The sequence below is a fragment of the Pongo pygmaeus genome, chromosome 5 (genome assembly GCF_028885625.2).
Source record: "Pongo pygmaeus isolate AG05252 chromosome 5, NHGRI_mPonPyg2-v2.0_pri, whole genome shotgun sequence".
In the NCBI taxonomy this organism is placed as follows: Eukaryota; Metazoa; Chordata; class Mammalia; order Primates; family Hominidae; genus Pongo; species Pongo pygmaeus.
The window spans coordinates 51904026-51922783 of record NC_072378.2 but is presented as its reverse complement, the minus strand read 5'-3'; the positions used below and the strand labels follow the sequence as shown (position 1 = coordinate 51922783).

At 37.0% G+C, this 18758-nt stretch overlaps 1 non-coding gene across 1 annotated transcript; it reads right to left on the bottom strand.

Moving 5' to 3' along the window:
- Nucleotides 1–2763: 2763 nt before the first annotated feature.
- Nucleotides 2764–2839, bottom strand: LOC129039783 (small nucleolar RNA SNORD66). Its single transcript, XR_008503481.1, has one exon. It is a non-coding gene; the product is annotated as a small nucleolar RNA SNORD66 (small nucleolar RNA).
- Nucleotides 2840–18758: the final 15919 nt, after the last annotated feature.

Sequence of the window (18758 nt, the reverse complement as noted above, 5' to 3'; positions counted from 1 at the left end):
ACAAACAAACCTTTATGAGAACCTTTAGGGGAAGCGGGGCAGGGGAGTCTGTGTACCCAACAGGACTTTCCCCTTCCATCACCACTTTTCTCCTAGCAAACATCCGAACCACAGACATTCCAATCACCTTCTACACTGTTTATTTGGGCTGAGGCAAAACTCGATAAGATCGATTCCAAGTTACAGAGCCTGATATACGGAGAACAACTGTGGTATGAATGCAAAAAAAAAAAAAAAAAACAAAGAAAAAGGACCAATGCTAGCACTTATGCAGAAAATATTCAAGTAGATAAACAATTGGACCAAGTCATAAATTTATGGGGAATATTCCACCTCTCAACAGATCTTTTGCATTTGAGGCTCTGAGTTAATCAGTTAACCAGCATTTCACGGGACATTCTGCTATTACTGAGGGTCAAGAGTATTCACTTGAAGAAAGTTACTTCAAACAGCTACATGTGTGTCTTATATCCCAACCCTTGATACATAAAAATATAAATATGTGACATGTCATAATATTTTCATATTGGGTAACTACAGAGAATATTTTGGCAAGGGTGCTTAATCTAAAATGTTCAATTTTAATCAGTTTGAACTATGGTCTGTCTTTCTGTGAGCTGAAAGCCACCAATCAATTTTCCTTTATCTTTTTTTCTGTTTTTCTTACCCAAGGCAATGCCTTTTGTAAAAGGGTATTTATTTTTAATGGATTTTTTAATGAATTTTTCAGTCAAGCTATTAATAATGCCATTAATTATAGGCAGCTTGTATTAAAGTGCACGCTGGCCTCTTAATCCTGACCCCCAGCTATTGGCTTGCAGCTAATCCAGCCTGGTGCTTGGCAGAGAAGGGCAGGCCTCAGCCAGCGGCTGCTAGGAAACAGGATGGGAAAGGCAGAACGGAGGGATAAGCGGGAGGAGGGAACGAATAGATGTTTCGTCTCTTCTTTGCCAGAGGGCCTAAAGTTTAAAGCCAGATGATGTGTGAGTGGGGTGGGATAATCCCGCGGATGCCATGCAAGCACTTAGGAAGAACTTCCCACTGGAAGGGCTTTGCTCTGCCTTCAAGGCCTGGCCGGTTTGATAACCCCACAGGAACACTGCGCTCCCTTACCTGAGGCGGTTATGTGCGACTGCCTCGGCTCCAATCTGCTTAAATCGACCAGACAGAAGCCTCAGCCACATAATGGATTCCAATCCCTAGCTTTCTTTCCTTCACCACCCCAGCTTCCCAGTGTTAGGAAAAGTGTTTAATTACCATTTGCTTTCAAGATAATTAAATGTTCCAGAATTTCATCCTTTAGTGAAAATGCTGCTGTGAGCTTATAGAGATGAGTATGTTGTGTATTTTTAAGAATATTGGCGGGTAGTATAAGTAAATTATTAGGTTTTGGTGAGTAAGGCGCAAGCTTTGGGTGTATGGGTGTCTTTTGTTGATTGTTATCGTTGACATGGTGAATGCCATCTGAAAGAAGGAAGCCAGTTCAATCTGAAGTTGATAGAAAACAACAACAAACAAAAAAACAAAAACAAGCCTTCAAAGGACTATAGCAGCCCAAACTAGAGAAAGGACATATGAACAGTAACACTAGAAAATAGCAAAAGTAGCCATACAAGGCTGAATACGTTTTTTAACATGACCTGAGACAAAAAGGAAAATAGGAAATTGTGGGTCATTCTGGCGGCAACTTACTTTGTCTTTCAAAAGCTAGTGGTTGCATGTAATTGGTATGAGAGAAAATATTGCTTCTAATAACAAATCCTTCTAATCAAAATAAATAATAATACTGTAGCATGATTCTATAAAGGACAATGTTTTTAGCTATTTTCTGGTGTAATGATTTGACATAAACCAAGGTGAAACCTTGCTTTTAATTATTCTCAAAATAAGTCTAGTTCCAATTCTTCAAAGAAATGGCAAAATTTTAAGAAGGAGTTTATTTCATATTGGATTATAATAAATATTTACATTATGTATAGCAATAGAAGTATTTCAGGGGGAATTGATTTCAGAACCAATTGATTTATTAATGACTTTTTTTTCAACCATAAACATTATCAGATTCTCACCTGCCTAAAAATATTTCTATCATTAAAATAGAACGGAATATTAATTTGTTGTTTTTAATAGCACAAATTGGGAAAGAATCATTGCATTTGGTTAAATTACTTCTTCGTTAACCAATGTACATGTTGTTTCTGTCATGGGTCTGGGACTGTGACAAATTTTGATAATAGAGTGATAACAAAAAACAGCCTGGTCCTACTCTTACAGACCTTAAAGTTAACCAGGTACCCTTGGAAATGCCAGCCTCTCTAAAATAGTTCCCCTCATCCATATAGGGAATGACAATGAATGAAGGGCTTGATGCTATGCAGATCCAAGCCCACCACCAAGGCAACTATCAAAGTGTTCTTAAAAAAGAATACTTGAGAGTTCTTTATCAACGACATGAAAAATGACTTGTTTCCTCCATAATGTCTACCTTTGATTAGCCTGAAGTATTTTTGGTATGGTTAAGAGTATGCATCTTTGTTAATAGAAGACACTCCTCTCTGATAATATCAATAGAGAGTTATCATATGGATGAGTTTTATGGGAAGATAATTTACTCCCACTGGGAGCTGGGGTCTAAGATCTGTCTACGATATCAGTTTCAGAGCTCACCTTTGCCAGGAAATATAAAGAAATTCCCTCTCCAGTTCATCATTATTTTGCCCCTGTCCATGATCCTTTTTTTTTTTTTAATCTTTTTTTTCTCCCTTCCTCAGATTCTCAGTTCCATCATGGGTTCTCAGTGGCCCAGACAGGTGGCACTAACATGAAGTCATTAGAGGACCATGATCCTTCAAGCTCTTAATGATCAAGCCACAGCCTGAAGAGAGTAAGGAGAAATGTTCTTTATATGCCCTAATAGTATCCCCATTTTTCTTATTTTCTTGGTATATGGAAGAATTTGACTTATGATTTCAGAGGATAAGCAGTGTTCCTCTGTTTATTACCAATAGTTCCTATGCTTGATTCCCCACCAAACTCTAAGTTCTTGGGGGCAAAAACTGTGCCTTTCTGTCTTCTGGGTGTTTTCAGTCAAGTGCAAGTGAAAGGCACAGTTGGCACTCAGGGCATCTGTTGGATGAATAAGAGAATGAATGGTAAAAATAAATAAATAAATGAAATGAATGTAATTAAGACATGAAATAATTTTAAATTTATTCTCAACAAAGCTGATTCTCATTGAAGTGTCACTGTACATTTGATCCCTTTGTTCCTTATTTTGACCCCAATTTAGCAATCCACAAGCTGGACGAACTTGAGCATGTTATTTAACTTCACTAATATTTTTTGTTTCCTCATTCTTAAAATGGGAATAAAAATCCTTATTTCTCAGGGTAATGCAACTCAGTGAATGAGAAGTCCTCATAAAAGAGCATGCATGGGATCTCAGTATATGGCAATAAGCTTATTATTGTACTTGTTGCTTCCTGACACTGCATGATTGAAACGACATCACAATGGCATTCTTTTTTTTTAAGGTGTTCTTTCCAGAAAAATAGCTGTGACCATTCCTTGATTTAGCTCCTATGCTTATTATTGTGTATGCTGGATTTTGCTGGAGATTAGATCTCATTGTATATTATATTACTATAATAAATCTTAAAGCCAGTGTCATACAATGAAGAAATGCAACAGCAAGCAGGGTTCTTCCCTAAACATTACTTGAAGGCTTCTGAGTTCCTTTGTCAATTTCCACCTGCTTAAAAATATTTGAACTCATTTTTAAATTTCAGGGGCTTAATGTTACATATAGCGAGGGTTCAGATTCAAAATCAGCCTCAGCTGGGACAAACCTGAACATTCTAATCAGGTTACTGTCATTCTGCTACTTGACTGGAGATTACACAGAGAATCCATGTAATTTTAATTTTGTGAGCACCTGACCTGAAACTCACTAAAGGAATACTCTGTACTCACATTCACTATAGATAGGCATTCTTTCCACTAAATTTATGGACTTGTAAATTGTGTCATAAAAACAAGTGGAAGAGTGGGAGAGTAGAGTGTAATTAGATAGGCGGTCTCAGGCTCAAGATAATATAGGGACCCAGATTATGTGGCTGTGGCAATGGTTCTCTCATTAGAAGATGTTACAGTTGAAGTATCTGTTAGTTTAGGTGTCCTGAGGTATTTGTTTTCTTTGTTCTTGTGATCTGTACTAACTAAAAATTTACAAAATTTCCAGAACAAATAAAACCACAAATTCTGTTACATCATTTTCTAGCTGGTTTGGAGTTTTTTGGTGGTTTTATCATATCACCAAAAATTCTACCTATTTTTCCCAGATTTGCCCTGGGAAGCTGAGCTTCCTGTTGCAATTAGGGGAGCAATTGCATAATTGCCTCAAAGTTCAAAATCTGATGTAGCTTTATCATCAAGCCAGACCTATTTAGAGCCCTGGAAAGTTATTATTTCATTTAAATGTTCATAGCCCAGATCAGGCCTGTGAAACAAAGAGAGTAGGTGGGTCTCTTATCTAGCATCCATTTGGGGATAAATAGGGGACTTAGAAGCGCAATCTTTTTTTTTTTTTTTTATCACAAAAGCTATATTTCTCACATATTTGAGCAATGTGTCTCAAGGAATATACAGCCAGCTCTACCTATCCACGGGGTTTCTATCCATAGATTCAACCAACTGTAGATTCAAAAAAGTTGAAAAAGAGGATTAAAAAAATACAATAAAAATATTCAAATAAAATCAGTATAACAACAATTTACATAGCATTTACATTGTATTAGGTATTATAAGCAATTTAGAGATGATTTAAAGTACATGGGGAGATGTGCAGACGTTATATGTGAATACTGTCGGAATTGAGCATCTGCTAATTTTGGTATCTGTGGATGTTGTGGAGCCAATCCCCCACAGATACCAAAGGACTACTCTATATTTTATGTCTCCATTCATCCCAGCTCTTCAATGTTCTTCTTTTATCTCCAGCCTTCCTAATTTTTATGTGTTGATGGGTTACATATAAAGTCAATTGCAATTTCCAGAATTTTTTTCTAAAGAAAAGTTTTGTGAGAAAGAGTGGCATAACCTCCTAATTCAGCTTAGTTTTATATGACTGCATCACTTACTGTATTCATAATCCTTCTTCTATGTGGGAGATATTGTAATTTTATACACTGTAGAGCTATTGCAGAATACACATTCTACACTTAATTTCAAGTAAGTCAGGCATGAGATACATTCTTCTAAGGTAAGATTGATAAGAATCTAATAATTTCAGAGATGGGTACAAAATAAAACACAAAATTTTTTGATACATTAAGTTTGGAATTATCAGAAAAGGCTTTAAGGAGCTTAATTTTAGAACACTTCTGATCCTCTCCTCACCCCCCACACACATACCCATCTCCAAGTAAATAGCACAAAAAATGTATTTTCTATCTGAAGAAGAAAGTTGCCTACATTTAGAGATGGTATCCTATATGAAAGTCATGGCATCACTTGTAGCCATGACTCATTGTCCCCACTTCCTTGTTTAATACATCATGCTCCTTTATAAGATGGAATAGAATAATCCCTTGATTTCATGTGGTACCTCACCTACAGTTTACAAAGTGCCTTTACATTCATTTCTTCATATTATTAAAGTGATAACCTTATGTGGTAGAGACAAAAGAGATTGTTATTATCTTTGTTAGATTAGGAAATTGAGGTTCTGGAAATTCAAATGATGCCCACCATCCTACAGCTCTGCAAGTGGCAGAGTTAGGATTTGATCTCAGATCATCTGAGTCTATAACTGGTTCCACTTTCCATCACGCTAAGCCATGCCAAGGTACTTGATGTTGGTGGAAGTTAACTTTACTTCCTACAGTGTGTGAACAAAGCTATGACAGAAACTGAGTTAATAAGTTGAATTATATGGTGTCAAAGTTTTCTTTCAACCTACAGCATGCTGTGTTTCTGGAGCACTTTGGGATGTTTAATCTGTGCTGTAAGGAATACCAAGATCCCAGCAAAATCCATCTTTCTTCTCCCTTAAAAATGCTAGAGGTATTTTTCACAGGGGCTCTGGTTCCCAATCAGCTAGGAGAGGAAGGAGACATACAAATCTGCCATGGAAGAATGTAAACATGAAAACTAAATTTGTGAACCCATATAGCTCATTAGCATTATAAATTAGTCAATTAAGGAAGGATAAGAAATTTCCCCAAGATGTCTTAGAAAATCAAATAGTTACCTAAGAATTTTGAAGGAAAATTGATGGACTAAAATGAGTTCTTTTTTTTTTTTTTTCTTTTATTATTATTATTATTATTATTATTATTATTATACTTTAGGTTTTATGGTACATGTGCGCAATGTGCAGGTAAGTTACATATGTATACATGTGCCATGCTGGTGCGCTGCACCCACCAACTCGTCATCTAGCATTAGGTATATCTCCCAATGCTATCCCTCCCCCCTCCCCCCACCCCACAACAGTCCCCGAAGTGTGATGTTCCCCTTCCTGTGTCCATGTGTTCTCATTGTTCAATTCCCACCTATGAGTGAGAATATGCGGTGTTTGGTTTTTTGTTCTTGCGATAGTTTACTGAGAATGATGATTTCCAATTTCATCCATGTCCCTACAAAGGACGTGAACTCATCATTTTTTATGGCTGCATAGTATTCCATGGTGTATATGTGCCACATTTTCTTAATCCAGTCTATCATTGTTGGACATTTGGGTTGGTTCCAAGTCTTTGCTATTGTGAATAATACCGCAGTAAACATATGTGTGCATGTGTCTTTATAGCAGCATGATTTATAGTCCTTTGGGTATATACCCAGTAATGGGATGGCTGGGTCGAATGGAATTTCTAGTTCTAGATCCCTGAGGAATCGCCACACTGACTTCCACAATGGTTGAACTAGTTTACAGTCCCACCAACAGTGTAAAAGTGTTCCTATTTCTCCACATCCTCTCCAGCACCTGTTGTTTCCTGACTTTTTAATGATTGCCATTCTAACTGGTGTGAGATGGTATCTCATTGTGGTTTTGATTTGCATTTCTCTGATGGCCAGTGATGGTGAGCATTTTTTCATATGTTTTTTGGCTGCATAAATGTCTTCTTTTGAGAAGTGTCTGTTCATGTCCTTCGCCCACTTTTTGATGGGGTTGTTTGTTTTTTTCTTGTAAATTTGTTGGAGTTCATTGTAGATTCTGGATATTAGCCCTTTGTCAGATGAGTAGGTTGCGAAAATTTTCTCCCATTTTGTAGGTTGCCTGTTCACTCTGATGGTAGTTTCTTTTGCTGTGCAGAAGCTCTTGAGTTTAATTAGATCCCATTTGTCAATTTTGGCTTTTGTTGCCATTAAAATGAGTTCTTAAAATAGCTATAAGATTGTTGCATTCTCTAAATTCTTGAATTCAATCTTGTTCAACTTAATTCCTCACCTAACTGGTGATGGGTGGTGAAGGAGTGAAGAGGGATAGAGGAAGATGCAAGCTGTCTCAGTCTCCAATTCTGGGTGAAAGCAAATGACTTGATAAAACATAATCACAAAAAGAAAATTAGACTTTTTGGACTCTCATCCTTCTAACTTTCAATTAATTTGTTGGCAGGGCAAAGTATTGTGTTGCCAAAGTCTTTGTACATTGGTCAGTAACGTCTCTCTCTTTCTCACTCTCTCTCTCTTTGTTTCTCTCCTTTCTCTCCCTCTCTTATTCTTAAAAGAAAATGTACATGGTTGCAGGGCACTGTTGCCGAAATTCATATTCAGTTGGTAAATCTATAACTATTTAAGATTCCTAATCTGTTTTCTTGTTTTTATGTTCATTCTTGCTCTATCTTTCTTTTACATCCCAATGATATGCCTTTAAAAAATACCTTTCAAGTGTCTCTGAAAGTAATTTGACATGGTTCTGAATCCCACTACTTTTCTTTTCCTAGAGAAGTTGCACATGGCTGATGCTTTATTGTTTCACGTTACTTGCCAGTTATTTGACTTTGACAGAACTGGGTTATGGATTCAAGGGAAGGAAAGAGTAAAAGAACAAAAGGAGTCTAATTCATGCTTGATATTCTGTCTTCCCAGTGGGACTATGTTTTTGTTTGTTCTTCACAGGAATGATGAATACTGATCAGACTAAATTTAAGACCCACAGGGAAGTTGTATGTACTATAAAATTCTCTGGGTCCTGAACAGGGTAACACAGTTTATGATTTCAAAAAGTACTGATGAATCTCAGTAAAGACTAGGGGAATTTTTTTAAAAGTAAAGTAAATAGGAAGCCCCAGGGACTGGAGTTCCCTCTCATTTCTAACTTTCTGTTTTCTCTTAACTCTTTATAGCCCCTACTCACGCAACATTTCTCTAGGGAGATACACAATCCCCAAGGTGATAGCAAAAACAAAAATGACACTCAGTCAGCTTTCAGAGTAAACAAAAGCTGTGCTTGTGTACAAAATTTGTTTTATTGGACCAATTTAACAATCTTCTTTCACATAGCCTTGTGAATAGCAGAAATCAGGACATGGCTCCTGGAATCCAAGATTGTCTTGTGAAATCCTGCAAGGAAAGCAATTAGAACTTTCAATTCTATCTGGTTTCACCACATGCATATAGACGTGGCAGTATCATAAAATTGTAAACTAGTTGATGTAAGGCTACACAGATGTAAATACATACTTAGGGTGAACTGTGGATTACAAGGAATTATGTTATGCTTGTTTTTTGTTAAAAAAACTGGAATGTTGAATAATAAATTGTAATATATGCCTGTATATATTGATATTATTTTTATAGCCACTTTCAGAGGACAAATTGATAAACATTAATCTTAATTAATTTGAATGGGCCACAAGAGATTAAAAAGCTAAAGCATGACTTCTTCACTTTAGTTTTATTTTTTTCTTCTTTGGCAGCAAGGAACTCAATATAGTAATAGTATAGTATAGTATAGTATAGTATAGTATAGTATAGTATAGTATAGTATGGTATAGTATGGTATAGTATAGTATAGTATTTTATATATATATAATACTACTACTATATATATATTATAGTATTATAGCCTTATATATATAGTATAGCCTTACATATATATATATAGTATTATAGCCTTACATCAACTAGTTTAAAATTTTATGATACTGCCATGTCTATATGCATGTGGTGAAACCAGATAGAATTGAAAGTTCTAATTGCTTTCCTTGTCAGGATTTCACAAGACAGTCTTGGATTCCAGGAGCCATGTCCTGATTCCTGCTATGTGAAAGAAGATTGTTAAATTGGGCCAATAAAACAAATTTTGTACACAAGCACAGCTTTTGTTTACTCTGAAAGCTCACTGAGTATACTATAGTATAGTATAGTATAGAATAGTATAGTATAGTATAGTATAGTATAGTATAGTATAGTATAGTATAGTATAGTATAGTATATACTATAGTGTGAGTTTATACCAGAGTCAGCAAAGTTTTTCAGTAAAGGGCCAAATAATAAACCTTATAGGCTTTGCAGGTCATATGGTCTCTATCTGAACTACTCAACTCTGCCATTGTAGTGCAGAAGATACCATAGACAATACATAAATAAATGAATGTAACTGTGTTTCAGTAAAACTTTATTTATAAAAAAAAAGATGGCTACACATCCTTGGGCCATAATTTGTCAACCCTATCTACCCGTGGTCTACAGGGCATAGCATGGAGGAAAATGTCTCATCAGTTTTTGGTACTAATACAAAAGGAAAGTCTCCATAGTGTTGTAGTTTATATAATCTGAAGTAGAACCATTTAGTTAATTCTTCATCTGTAACATTACTACCTAGAAGGACTAGTAGCCTGAATATCTTCCCATTTACCAGTAAGTAAAGTAAGACTATTTTGAACATGTATAGAGTAAGGCATTGTGCTTCTTCCTATGAGGAAACAAATGCATATGAGATAAATTCTAGGTCACCCCAAAATGTGCGGACTGGTTAGAATTTTAAGGGACTAATCCCTAACTGCAAGACAAGATAGAGTATGAAAAAGTCACCTGTAAAAGTATTGATAATGAATTATATATAAATCCAGAGAAAGTAGAAGTGATTGCTAAGGCAGAAAGGAAATTAAAGTATTCCTAGGTGCCAGTTAGTATGCTAGGTACTTTTGTTTTATACATTTCTCATTTAATCTTCAAAATTAATCTGAGACAAGGGTCTTGATATTTTCATTTTTTTTCCTATTAGGAAATTGAGACTCAGAATGGATGGATTGATCCAAAAATATTGTTTATCCTTTTAAATCTTTTTATTTAGAGTTATAGTAGCTAATACAGAAGGAGTGTTGGTACCTCTGAACAACTTGGAGAAGTAAATGAGAAATTCTTCTCTCTTTCAATAAGAAGGAGAGGGAGAGGGAGATTCAGTGAGTTACCTCAGGTCTCACAGTAACTTTAAAAAGCCAGATTTGAGTTTGCAGCTCACATTTTTAAGGCATGTCTGAACACCCCACAATGTGAAATATCAAGATTCAAACCATATTACACTGATGTAAAAAAGTAGATGGATGGGAATGGGATATGAATTTAAGTAGAATTGAAAGAATGACATTGGATGATTTTGAATGAAAACCGCAAATATACCTGTAAGTGTAGGAAGAGATTATAGGCTGATGAAAATTATCACAAGATGATACTTCTAGAAACCCTCTCCAAGGCTACACTAAGGCAGAATGAATCCTTGTGATGCCATGGGAATAATTATAACAATTATTTGCTAATCTTTAGATCTTAAAGCAATTATAAATATCATTAGCTCATTAGGTGATAAGTCATTTCAACTCCTGGCCCCCAGTTTTCTCATCTGGGAAAACAAAAAGTTGTACAATACTGATTATTAAAGTTACTTTCAGCTTGGAAAAACCAAATGTATCTGTGATTCTCTAACTTCTTGTGATCTAAATTTCTGAGTTACATGCACCTGCCCATCTGAGTTTGGAATTGAGCCTTAAGCCAGAAAACACGTGACCTACCATGTAGTAATGACTGCTAATGTATCTCTTAGAGTAAACCACTGCCCCCTCATTTTTAAAAACAGTAAATTAGGGACACAATAATTTGGGGTCACCTAGAATTTATCTCATATGCATTTGTTTCCTCATAGGAACAAACATGAAATTTTTAGTATTACATGGCTTTGATATTTTTATAAATACTCCAAAGTCACAGTTATCCGAGTGTTGGCTCTTATTATAAGGCTTTGAGAAGAGAAAGTTTGGGTGTGTGCCTTCCTTCTGAGTACTGCTGAGTAAATCTGAGGCCCAAGAGCTATCACTCTGGACCAGGTAATCAAGGGCTAGTGGTTTCTCATCTTTCCCATTTAGAAGATGGGATTAAGGAAATGTTGAATTGGCCCCCATTCCTTTTTGTTGTTGTTGTTGTTACTGATATTATGTGTGACAGGAAAACCCTGCCTCCACAGACCAGACACGTTACTGGGCATCTCTGTACTTAGCACAGGGAGTCTGATCAATTAGTCCATTTAACAGGAGCTCCCCAGCCAGCCTCCCTCTGGAAAGCAGCTAAGAAATTTTTATATTCCTCTCAATATGTTAATCAGACAACTGGTATCACAGGTCTCTAACTGTGTAATACCAGTCCCCCTTGGCAGATATATTTTATTTGGATAATGATGTGAAATTTAAGATCTACGTTTCAATTGTGCAGAGCCATAGGCAGTTGTCAATTTTAGTGACAGACATAGACCTCGAGCTAAATTCCTGTGCACAAGCAAAAATTCCAACAAGCGTAGCACAATTCTGGTCCCTTAATAGAAATACATTTTCTCCCATCGAGGGGCAGTATTTTTAAACTGTTCATCACATCTGTTGGTACCAGCAAATCATTAATGCTCTCGAATATTTCCTTTAACATGGGCATTGGTGACTTGAGCCATCAACCAGGCTGACAGGAAATCAGATGTTTATAACCTGATATCCTGCTTCTTTTCTAGGAGAACAATGCTGAAAACACACCATCTTTTATCCCTCTGCAGTTTCTCCAGCAATGTTGTTAGTTAATAGGTCCAAAATCCAAGGCAAAAAGAAGAGTCTCAACTGCTGAATTTCTAAGACCTTAGGATCCACGTAATGGGGAGAATTCCCACTGCTGATCTTGCTGTTGGCAATTACATTAAAGAAACAGCCAGCAAGTGAACCCTGTGGCCTGGGGCATCGGTAATGTGATGTGTGGCCTCTCACCTTGAGGTCACTGGTTCAAATCCACCCGTGGCTAATGGGGGCTGAAGAGTGTCTGGTATTCTAGGCAAAATTATTTGTTAGATTTGTGAAAACACACATCAGATCCTGAGGCAAATGTACCAAAATAAACATCACAATTAATCCTAACCCATTGGTATTATGATTTAACACTTAGTGAGTTTTAACCAGCCAAGTTGAAAAGAAAGAATTTTTTTTTTTAAGTCTGCAAAGTGTGTGCTCCTAATACTAAACTGGCTGCTTTGTACTGTGGCCTAAAGGTAAAATAAACTGGGGCTTTGTCTCAGCAGAGAGCAAGGGAATTCCAGAGAAAATACTCCACTTCCCTGAAATGCAAATCAGGAATATTAGCAAAAGGAGCTGGCTGATTTTTCCTGCTCCGGTGGTGGACAGGGAAAAACGCTTTCTTGGCATTGACTTGTTTACATGCTTCCAGGCACTAATAGATGGTGCAATAATCAGTGGTACAAATAGAAAGACAAAGGATCTGGGAGTGGAGAATAATACCCATCACACCTCATCTCTGGACCTTATTTCCTCATCAGTAATATAAAGGGTTTAGGGCAAAACAATCTCTAAGGCTCCATGAGTCTAATTCTCAGACTAAGAGCTCTAATTTCTAGTATCCAAATAGCTTTTCACTCCCCTGATTGGACAAGCATTACCACTCTCCATACCCCCAGTATATTTGAGTTCTCTGACATGAGACACATACACAGGCTTGAGGGTAATCAGGACCAGATCAGAAGTTTTAACTCTGCTACTCCCAGCTGTGTGCCTTTCTGCAGGGAACTTCCCCTTCCTGAACTCCAGGTTCCTCACCCATAATAGGAGGAAATAATATCTACCTCAAAGTTAGTATACATTAAAGAAGATAAATAAAGAACCTAGTACAGTGCCTGGAACATAGTACACATGCAATAAATGGTAAACATTTCTTAAGCAATTACCTCTTTCACCTCTATCCCTAGGAACTGTAATAAGATTGCTTATTGCTTATTCAATCGCTCAAGAGATTCTGAAATGTGAACTTATCTTTTTTCAGCTTCATTTAATCAGTGTGAGCTGTTTATTGTCACAACCATACTTCTTCTGAATAAAATGAGGATGTACATCCTCCTTAATTTGAAGGTCTGCAGACTGACATTGCAAAAAAAAAAGTACTTTGAATATGCAAACATGCTTGGGCAGGCCTTTAGTTAAAACAAAGAAAGAGATTTAATATATTTCCAAAACTTGATTTTTTTCATTTTCAATGAGAAATTACTGGGGAACGTAGGGGAAACTTTGGGTGATTGGAGATGGCTTTGCAATTCATGTTCAGTTCATTTCTGGACTCAGTCTCAGTTTATCTAGCTCTATCTCCTCTTCTCGCCTTTTCTGCCACTATATTAACCTAAACTGCTAACTGCAATGGCTCATCAATTGACAATTCATGGGTAAAAGAGAAAATCCCATGAAAGATAAATGAAACTTTCTAGTGACTTACTAAATTATTTTCCTACCTATATTTCTAGAGCAGAGTTTCTTTTTTTTTTTTTCTTTTGAGACGGAGTCTCGCTCTGTCGCCCAGGCTGGAGTGCAGTGGCGCGATCTCGGCTCACTGCAAGCTCCGCCTCCCGGGTTCACGCCATTCTCCTGCCTCAGCCTCCCGAGTAGCTGGGACTACAGGTGCCCGCCACTACGCCCGGCTAACTTTTTGTATTTTTAGTAGAGACGGGGTTTCACCGTGGTCTGGATCTACTGACCTCGTGATCCGCCTGCCTCGGCCTCCCAAAGTGCTGGGATTACAGGCCTGAGCCACCGCGCCCGGCCAGAGTTTTTTAACTTTGGCACTGTCGACATTTTAGGATGAATAATATTTGTTGGGGGGTCTTTTCTGTGCATTTCAGGATGTTTAGCGGCATCTCTGGTCTCTACACACCAAATGCTAATATCACACTCCCAGTTGTGACAACCAAAATGTCACTGGACTTTGTCAAATGTCCCCTGGGGTGGCAAAATTGCACCAGTAAAGAACTAGTGATCTAGAGGCTCCAATCCCCTCCCCAAGCCATCTGGGAAAATAACAGCCACCGAAGATATATAATTGGCATTTTTCCAGAGAATAAAGAAGCTGCAGTTTGTGTTCTTTACTCCACTTTCAAGTTACCTGCAGCCCTTGCTTGCCTCCTGGTCTCTTCAAGTCCTGTGTAGGGCTATAGGTATGTCTATTGGCAGTTAGCACTATCTTGGGATTTGGAAACAGGAACTGGAGGAATGGTGTTTGTTTTTATTTGACAGTTTTTGAGGATCTGTGTCTATTGATCTTTGTTGTCTTCCAGATGGAACACACAATGACATACAATCCAGTTGTTGATTTTTTTAAAAAGGATCGTACAGCAGTTACTCCCCCAAAAAAATTCCAGGAAAAAAAAAGGGTGTTGCAGAAATCCATCCACAAAGGATAACCACTGCAATGGGAAGTAGTAACTTCAGAGATGTAGCATAACAGAGCTATAGCCGTTGAGGAGGAAATCAGAAAAATAAAGAATGTCTGCCTGACAACCAAGGCTGTGTACTTTTCAGTACTCTGGGACAATAAATAGATTCAGTGTTCTCATAAGATTGGCACTTAAACTGCATTATAAGTGAGTATGTCAAGATAATAACAGAAAAGTACTATGAATATGCAAAGAAAATTATTGCACAACAGCCTCCATAACTCAGGGGGGCGGGGGGAAAAAAGATGACAAGTGGCCTAGCCACACGATGTGCGCACGAGTGTGAAACTGGTTTAACTGGCCTCAAGAGCCGCCTGGCACGTGGCACTCCTCAAATGCCGGCACTGTCTTGAACCATATGTAAGGATATAAATGTAACTGTTGTCTTGTAAAGAGCCTTGATTGCCAGGTAACTTTGTGGGACACTGTGGTAGCTTGCCCAAGCCCCGCAGAGGTGTGTGCTGTTACATGTCAGCTACGAAAATATGCTACTGACTTTTTTTTTTTTTTTGCTTGTGTGCTATGCACTGAAATAGTACATTTATAGTTATCCTTACCATGTCACATTTTTCTTAAGAACTGAACTCAGAAGAGACTAAGGAATAATATATTTGGGAACGTATGCCTTTAGATTCCCCCACTTTGCCTGTGCTAACAGTCTGGGAAAAAGCAAGCGAAATTAGGATGAAGATGAGAAAGATGGGCTAGATTCAAATATTTTCTACCCATTTGTTGAAAGCTCTTTCTAAGCTTCCATCTCTCCTCCTCACTTGTCAGTAACTTACTTCTTGCAAGGAAATAAAAATGTTCATTATTTTAGCATTAACTTAAGAGCAACCTGCTGGTTCCCAGGGTAAGTCTCTCCTTGTGTAAACATTTCTCAGATTTACAGCTAACTGGTCAGCTGTTCCTCTCCAATGCCTTTTCCTTGCTCCCTATAAAGCATCTAGAAATACCCATTTTTCCAACCTCTCCCATACTTCAAACACCACCAGCATTAGCATACCCACTCTGTGGCTCACTAATAAGGAATAGCACAAGCTCATTTTTTTGAAGCAAAGACAGTCATGTTGAGCCTATGAAGGCATCCCCAAAGGATAGTTGGAGTTCTGCCTTTGCAGAGAGGAGAAGAACCTTGGTACTTTAAGCCATGTACAGGTTATAGTCATAGCTGGACTCATCTCCTTCAAAAATTAAAGAGCAGCAAATATTATATTGTAAACACATCAAAAATTCACGAACTACATTTCACCTCTAACAATAGTTTTGACAACAACCACAAGACAAAGTTGTACTTTGGGATTTAAACAAAGCAAGATGTTTAATCCAAAACTTTCTTTCAATAGATATCTTGTTTATTTATTAAGATGTCTAATTATGGTAATATAATTGTTATTTATTTAAATAGCAGCTCAGTGTCTAGTACATTATTTTGGCAAATCATAGATGTGAAATAAAGGCAAGTCGGGTGAAGGTTTGTCCACTGTTGCCTGTTCACTTTGTTAAAGTCTGTGATGATTGCATTCTGCATTTAAGGAGCCTTCACCACCATTGTCACCACAAATGCTTGAGGTTACTGTGGCCCAGGGCTTTTTTTTCTTTGTCACATGAGCAAAGGAAGGCACTCAAGAGAGTTCATAGTGTGTGGAATGATCACAAAACACTGCCCACATTCACATCTTAGTTATAACTTTTGCTTGCTTTGTGACATTTTCCAATTGCCATTTTTATGTACATCATCCCAGTCCCTAAGGAACTTAATATTGAAGATAGATAAAATTACATGAATAGTCCAAGTGCAAGTATTAAAGAAACAAATACATAGTCAATTTTGTGACAGGTCACATGCTTAAAACATCTTGGGAACTGGAGCAAGACTAGCATGCGGAATGAATGGGAAGATTGCTCTTCCCAGCGATTTCTTTTTGGAAGCATTCTCAATCTAAAATGTTTCTTTCTTTCGTAGTAAGGGCAGTTGCTACATTTCTTTGACAATAGCTCTTCTCCAAGGGAAAACTTTCAACTTTCAGATAAAAAATGCTTAACTTCCATATTTTGCTTGTTAAGAGAGGGAGAAAATAAGTTAGTTATTTCTGATTATACTACTTTATGCTATTACTCTAGGCAAGAAGACCTTTGTAGAGAATAAATAGCTGAACTACTTAATTAAATTAACTAATTAGTATATTTGAGGTATAATAATACTTGTCCTAGGCATAATTATCAATGTGGTTTAATTATTTCCTTTTTAATTGTGGTTTGTATATAAAAAGTTACTAAAATAGAGATTTTAGTATAGATCCTTAAAAGAGAGGAGAAACTATTTTTATATGAAGTCTATATTACCTGACACCTGAGGGGATCCCCATATTTTTCACATATTTTAATAATTTTGCAGATTGAAAAGCTAAAAAGAATGACTTTTTTGAATACTGTTTTTTTTATTATTTTAATAACAGGGTGGTGTTTTCCCAAGTCTCCATGACTAATACAAAGAAACACAAGTTCTATATAATTGCAGAAAGGAAATTTGCTAATTTATAGCCAATGTATTAAAATACTAAATATTAATACATTTCAGTTCTGCCTTCACTTAGAACTAGTTGAATCATGAGACTCGTCAAGGAACCACTAAGTGCCTGAGTTAGGCCCCATGGGAAGAGAGCAACCCTCACCTGTTTGCTACTCCCTTGAGGCTCAGAAAATCAATTTAAAAAATAATAATGTGAGCAAAAACTTTACAGAAAACAGGAAAAAATACAATAAAATCATCATAGTTCCCATGCATAAAGACTTTTAAAGAGAGGGAAGTACTCTACACATAGTAGGCATTCAGTGAAGTTTTCCTGATCATAATTATGAATTGTTTATTATTTTATGGCCACAAGCTACAACCCTGCAGCTCTGAAATACACCCAATACTTAGTAGAAAACCTACAAGGAATCTGTAAGTAGTCAAAAGCCAAAGAACCCACAGTCAGTCTTCCATGCCTCCTTGAAAATACTTCACACACTGACAGGGAGAGTTGTATGCCTATAATTGCTCCCCTCATAGAAATGCAGAGAACAGCACCACTCTTCTATAAGAAAAAGGGAAATGACAATAAGATTAAAAGCAGGGGGTGTTGATCATTACAGCCCAGAAAAAAAAAAGCTTAGTTCTCCCCTAACAACTACCCTCCCTCCAAATCTAACAAATATCAGAAACCGATGGTACCTCTCTTGTTATTTGTTCTTGGATGCAGAATTCTTCATTAAAGTTGAGGGATTAAATATAGCACTTTAGCTAATTAATTATAGTTTGATCGTTTTGACACCTCCAAATGACTCAGCCACATACCTTGAAGCTTTGTCAACTCAATTGCATCTTTATTTTTGTTGCCTTTAACCAACAATGAAGACTAATGCCACTCTTTCTAGTTTTCAATCACCTCTACAGAAGTGCTCCCCTGGCAATGTGCAAGGACAGACCTAATTAATCCCTCATCTGCCCTCTGTGGTGTCTATACATCACACTGGCAGTTGGAACTGCTGCTTGTTTTAAGGCTATTGCTGGAATGAAAAGCTCATCTGTTTTTCAATAATTTTACCACAGGTGGTGATTTGTAATTAGAAAGGGCAGAATCCAAATTTTGGTGTGTGTATGTGTGTGTGTGTGCATGTGTATGCTTGCGTGTGCTTTGTAATTTACAATAGGCACTTATTGTAAAAGAGAGAAAAGGAAAATAAGCAATAGCATAGCAGGAGAAAAGCATTTTTTGGCATTAAGCCAAACAACAAGATTTTTAAAAAACTAATAATTTTCATTTTGACTTGTATTTTCTCTCTCTTTTTATTTTAAGTGATAGAGTCACATACAAATTAGAGATCGAACACCTGGTGAAACCCAAAAGACTCTGTAAAGTCCAGGAAACTTTAGGACTCATTGCTGTTCCCTGGAGGAGGTGTATGTTGGTGGTGAGTATGTGGAGGCAGATCAAGGAGAGTCAAGGTAAAAACCTCCTCTTTTGACTTT